At 35.1% G+C, this 6,170-nt stretch overlaps 1 long non-coding RNA gene across 1 annotated transcript; it reads left to right on the top strand.

Moving 5' to 3' along the window:
- The first annotated feature begins 1,888 nt into the window (after nucleotides 1-1,888).
- LOC128533867 (uncharacterized) lies at nucleotides 1,889-5,830 on the top strand. The gene is made up of 3 exons (XR_008361418.1): nucleotides 1,889-1,974; nucleotides 4,638-4,733; nucleotides 5,768-5,830. It is a non-coding gene; the product is annotated as an uncharacterized LOC128533867 (long non-coding RNA).
- The last annotated feature ends 340 nt before the right edge of the window (nucleotides 5,831-6,170 follow it).

The following is a 6,170-nucleotide window of genomic DNA, read 5'->3' on the forward strand; positions in this document are numbered from 1 at the left end:
TCATGTTCCTTTCATTTGGTACGCAACGATAAGAATACCTTAAGTTAAACCGTTAACAAATGTTTAAAGTGTTAAGAAAGTTAATTCAAATTTTAATCTAATAGTAAATGTTGTGGCTCAGTTGTAAAAAAAAAAAAAAAAAAAAAAAAAGATGTATGTAATTGTCAGTCTTCCTGCCTGTCAATTAGGGGCTGGAAATGTAAGGGCCATATTTCATTCTTGTAATTTGTTGTTGTGTTTATTTTATTTTAGTCTATTAGTTAAGCATCATACTCATAATTTGTATTGTGACATCATTTCATTAGTTGTTCTGTGACATCATCTCAGTTATGTAGCTGCATGTATATCACGCACGTTAGTTGTTGTTAAGACACAGAAGGATACAGAAAGGTGTGGAGCACACAAGCTTTTGATCGTGAGACAGTAAGCTAAAAGGAATACAGTAAAATGAGTTGTTGTAACTGTAATCTATCAAAGCTACAGAACACAGCAAGCGACTTGTCGTGACTACAGTGGATTTATGCAAGAAACTGTGACAACCGTTGTACTTTGATGTTAAAAATAAACAAGAGACAAAGAAATCAACGAAACGTCTGGAGTCGTCAGTGACACTGTAACAAAAGACACGCGTCAGAACTTGTAAATAACATGCACGTACAAATATTTATTGTAATAAATTAAAAGTCAGGAACCATTTAAGAGTTTAAAAATAAACATTAAATAAGTTGTAGCATTTTTTTTTTTATACATAATTTACTTTTTAAAGCCTGCTATTCTAAAGCTAATGGAGTCAGAAATGAAAATAAGTCGATTAAAAGAATCGACTCCAGTTGTCCGAATTGTCACGTGGCAGGTGCGACGGCTGTTGTAATCGCCGTGGGCTTAAGGACGGCAGGCATAAACGCAGGGGGGTTTAACACAAAGTATTTTATTTAAACAAACCATACTCAAAATAATAAACAAAACACTGGCTCTTCCAGCATACATGTCCAGGAGTTCTTCAAGTACAACACATGGTACGAGAGCTCTAGAAACACACACACAAAGGGTGCTCTAGAAACATAACACATGGAGGACTGAAGCTCAAGTTCGTAACACAGGCTTGATTGACCACAGACAGGCTCTAATACCTGGGACACTTAACAAAAGTGCTATGTAGTGACACAGGCTTTAACACATACGGGCTCTAATACCCTGAGACATTTGTTTTACACAAGCTCTATGTGGTGACCCTAGCTTAAAGACATACAACCTCACATACGTTTAACATAAAACTTAAGCTCTTTAAGATGGGATAAAACCTATACGCCTATGAGCGATACGCACGCACTCAACACACACGCGTTCCTATGAGCGATACGCACGCACTCAACACACACGCGCTCAACACACACGCGCTCCTATGAGCGATACACACACAACACACTCGTAGAACGTACACAGGCTTAGAGCTTTGACTGACGACAGGGAGTGACACTAGAAACACGAGGGAGAAACAAACAGGAGTAACTGGAAATAATATGACACTACTCACTCTCAACAACACTCACATAAACACAGGTAAACCCAAAGATAGATTTAAGTACATTTAACCCAGAAAACAAGCCTTCAGAGCCAGCTCTACATAAATAAACAAAACAAAAGGCCCTCTAGACAGTATTAGAACTAACAGCTTTTTATAATGTCTCTTATTGGCTGCCTCTGCACAGGTGAGCTCCTTCCTCACCTGACCGAGGTGCCTTCTGGGAAACTGGGTCTTCCAACAAAACTACAAACAAAAATCAATGACCACCACAGTGCCCTCTAGGGGCAGTCCCTTACACGAATGACTCCTCACCTGTAATGTATCATTTTTTCTAAAGTGAAAGTGTTTCAGCCTCGACTCTATGTCGGGAAGCGTTGGAAAGGTGAAATACAATATTTAAAGCAGAAAGAGAGATATTTATGTAACCCAAAAGGGACGGGTGACTAAAGGTAAGAGATTTATGTATTACTAATGACTTTATATATGAACATTGCAGATATTTGTAAATAAAACTTGTGTAAAACTCAGATGATGAAATGTGTAATGTGTGTACAGTGTATAGGTACAACCTGAAACAGGTATTGTCAGGTTTTTGCTGTTTCTGTGAAAGTAACAATATTGTACCAGACAACATACTGTAATGTGCTGCACTTCTTACAATAGTTTTAAAAATAACATATTATGATAAAAATGATCTGTAATGTAACTCGGGGACAATACTGTACATCTGAAGCAATGTTTATGTTTAATATTGCCCCAAATAACTAATTTAAAATAATAAATGGTAATGTTTCTATTAAAATTTTAAATAAATCTGAAAAGTAAAAGGACATGTGATCACAGTGAGCAGATTTTAAAGTGCATGACCTGGATGTTATTGAAATGAAAGTATATTCTGTATATTAGAAATGATTCACTGGCAACTGTTTTCTTAGTTTCCTGTTTTGCCATAATTTTTCAGCAAATATATAAACTTAAAAAAAGCTTCTTGTTTATGAAATGTATTGATCTATTTTAATATTTTTAAGAGTATTTGGTACAAAATAATGATTTATTAAATAAATAATCAGCGGGTTAATCATTTATTTTTAGTTGCAGCTTGGGTATTGAGGTGCACTGATTCATTTCAGAGATCATAAGTAATTAATAAAGTGGTTCCTTGTTAATGTGTTAATGTCTAAACCCAATATCTGACCATTATGGTTTTGTTTAAAAATGTTTGTGGAAATATAATAAAAGTATTATTTTAGAAACATAATTTTTTACCCCCCGCATTTTCTATGTTAATAACACAATGTTACCCTGAGACTATAAAAGTAGGGCACAGGGGTTAGAGGTTGAATAAATAATTACTCAATGATGATCAGAGGGCCCCCACTAAATGAGAAATGCATAAGTCAAAATATTCAGTAATATCCATTATACAGTTTTTAAGTCGCTTGGTTTAAACATTTCTTGAACATTAACATTAACATCCTGAACATTAACATTAACCTGTAACTGAGCTTCTTAAAACAATTAGTTCAAACAACGCAACACAATAGAATGGATTTCCTAAGGAAATCTATGGATAATATTTGATGAAAGTGATTGAAAATGCACACGTTTATCAAGACAAAGTACAAAGTTACGCATTACTGTTTCTGGAAGGCTGATATTGGAAAGGATTCATTTTTACACAATTGTAAAGTAATTTACTGACAGATGATGTCTTTGTTATACAGAAAAGAAAAAGACAAGACTGTTTAGTTTTTTTTTTTCACCGTATAGTCAAGTCAAGTCAAGTAAGCTTTTATTGTCATTTCAACCATATACAGTTCAGTATACAGCAAAACGAAACAATGTTCCTCCTGGACCAAGGTGCTACATACATACAAGAAAATTTAACAACATAAATTAACAAAACTAACTATCTACCTAAGGCACCTAATTAGCCGCCTAGCTGAGACAAAACAGATTTATACCATAAATGAACAACCATAAATTAACATAAATTATCAAAGTACTATACAAATGACAAAACAAAAAGTTTTTTTGTACTTTAAAAATAAAATAAAAAATAGAAGTGTAAATATGTGAAATATTTTTAGGCAGAACTATACATGAAGTGGATTATGGGTAATTACAGTACAATGCTGTTATTCTAGACTTCCTGAATTTCCTGTCTGTCAGGTCACAAATCACAATGCAGCACTTGACATAATCTTTAGGTGTGTCGTACCCGCCCTCTGCAAGTGTCTGCAGTGACGTCCTCACATAACACATCCATGGCAACCAGGTATTTTAGAAAACTGGTTTATGAGGGTTGATTGGTTTAAACGTTCCTCTCTGTTGGTGAAGTCAAGATTTCCCTGGCAGGGTTTCATGAATTCAGGACACATTTACAGAACAAAAAATGTCTAATAGAAATTAGAACTCTGGAAAATATGTGTGACAGGTTGTGACAACTGGTTCAACCATTTTGTGTGTAATGACTTATACAATGAATATACAGCATGAAATAAGCAGTTAATAATGTAGAAAACAAATGTGTATATTATTTGCATGAATGTACAAAGTATTTGCAAATTATTTATTTTAATATTATTATATTATTAAAGCAGTGCGCCTTACGCAGGACAAATACTTACACATTTTAAAATATATTTTATACCAGTAGGTGACATGACTGTAAAATCTTTTACTTCTATCACAAACTAATAATGAAAATGCGCAAAGTCATAATATCCAATGTATTACATTTTAAAATTACTTTTAAAACAAAAGATCACATGGCCTGGAATGCTAAATAATATTATTCAATAACCTAATTTTATTCACATTTGCAGGGCATGTAGTCACAATTAAAAAAAAAAAAGTATTAATATACAAATTATAGTTTTATATATTATTGATATAGCACCATCGCCTTGCACCTCCAGGGTCCGGGTTCGATTCGAGTCCCGTCTCTGTGTGCATGGAGTTTGCGTGTTCTCCCCATGCTTGGTGGGTTTCCTCCTGCTACTCCGGTTTCCTCCGACAAGCCAAATACAGTATATGCAGGTTAGGCCAATTGGTGTTTTCAAATTGCTCGTAGTGTGTGAATGAGTGTGTATGTATGTGTGCCCTGCAGTATATTGGCACCCTGTCCAGGGTGTACCCTGCCTTGTGCCCTAGACCTCCTGGGATAGGCTTCAAGTTCCTGCGACCCTGAATACAGGATAAAGAGGTATAGAAGATGAGTTAGTGAGTGATTGTGTTCTCTGTAGAGTACACAATCACTCACTAATTTATCTACACATTTTTCAACTGATTTTAAACAAATAGCACTGTGGTCTCAGACCACTGGGGTAGATGGGTCAGGCCGCGCCTTGTGTGAGTGGAATTTGCTTATATAGTATTTTAGTCTAAAGTCATGTGTAAAAGGGTAATTGAAATTTCCAAATTGCCCGTAGTGTGAGAGTTAGTGTGTGTGTGCCCTTTGATGGATTGGCTCCCTGTCCAGGGTGTACCCTGCCTTGTGCCCGGAGTGCCCTGGAATAGGCTCCAGGCCTCGTGACCCTGTAAAGAATAAGCGGTATAGGAAATAAGTGAGTGAGCGAGAGGTCACATGACCTAAAAAATATTGTAATAACATTATACATTTTCTTACATTTTTATTGAATATACCACTATAAATTAAATTGTCACTAACAGTACCAAGTTGTAACTTAACTGACTAACAAGTGTAACATTTTTAAATATTTAGATTTTTTTCAATGTCATTCTTCATGCATTTCAGAATATAGGTTTTATAAAATAGCTAAATCATACAGTAATTCAGTTGGACAGTGATTAACAGATTTACCATTAATTCCCAAATTCAGTGCTATTATCCATGGGGTAGTTACTGTACAGTAGGTGCTATAGTTGGATTCTGTTAGCCATCACTCAGGACCAGCTGGTGAGTACAGCACTAGAGAGCTGAATGTAGGGCCTCATGATACTTAACAAAATGTGAATCACGATTTTTCTCAATGGGAATTGACATCATGATTTTCTCATACAATTCTCTCTTTGTTTTTTTTTTCCAACAAAAGAAAGAAAGAAAAAAAAGTGTTTTTCTATTTTAATGTAAATAAAATTAATAGTTGGTGAATTTCAAAGGTCTGTCAAGGTGATTATTCAGTTTAGTAACACAGATTTGCCAAATGTTCTTTAGAGCAAAGATGTGAAAATGATTGTGTGGAACTTTAACTACACATTTGTGCTTGTGATTTCCAGGACTGTGATATTTTAGGACTCTCTGGGTACTTTACAAATATTCAAAGATGGAGACTGCTGATCTTGACACTGATAAACAAAGGTAGAAGTAATGTAAGAGTGTAAATAGTAAAGTGGTCACCATAACATTGATTCTGTTCACTGCAAGTAAAATTTATCTCTCAATAAATTAACAAGTTTAAATAATGTTGTGCAGTAAACTCCAGGGAAAGAGATCAGAATCAGCAGCACCCAGCTGTATCTCCATGAAGAGTGATGAGTCTATGGATCATCCTGAGAAGGTTAAAGCTGGAGACTCCTCACCTCTACACAGGTAACGTCTCCTCTCTGTTAGTGTCACTGCTAAAGTCACAGTTAAAGGGAAATTCATCCAGATAAATAGGATGGGAAATTTAATACCAAA

This window comes from Clarias gariepinus, chromosome 12, assembly GCF_024256425.1.
Source record: "Clarias gariepinus isolate MV-2021 ecotype Netherlands chromosome 12, CGAR_prim_01v2, whole genome shotgun sequence".
Taxonomy (NCBI): Eukaryota; Metazoa; Chordata; class Actinopteri; order Siluriformes; family Clariidae; genus Clarias; species Clarias gariepinus.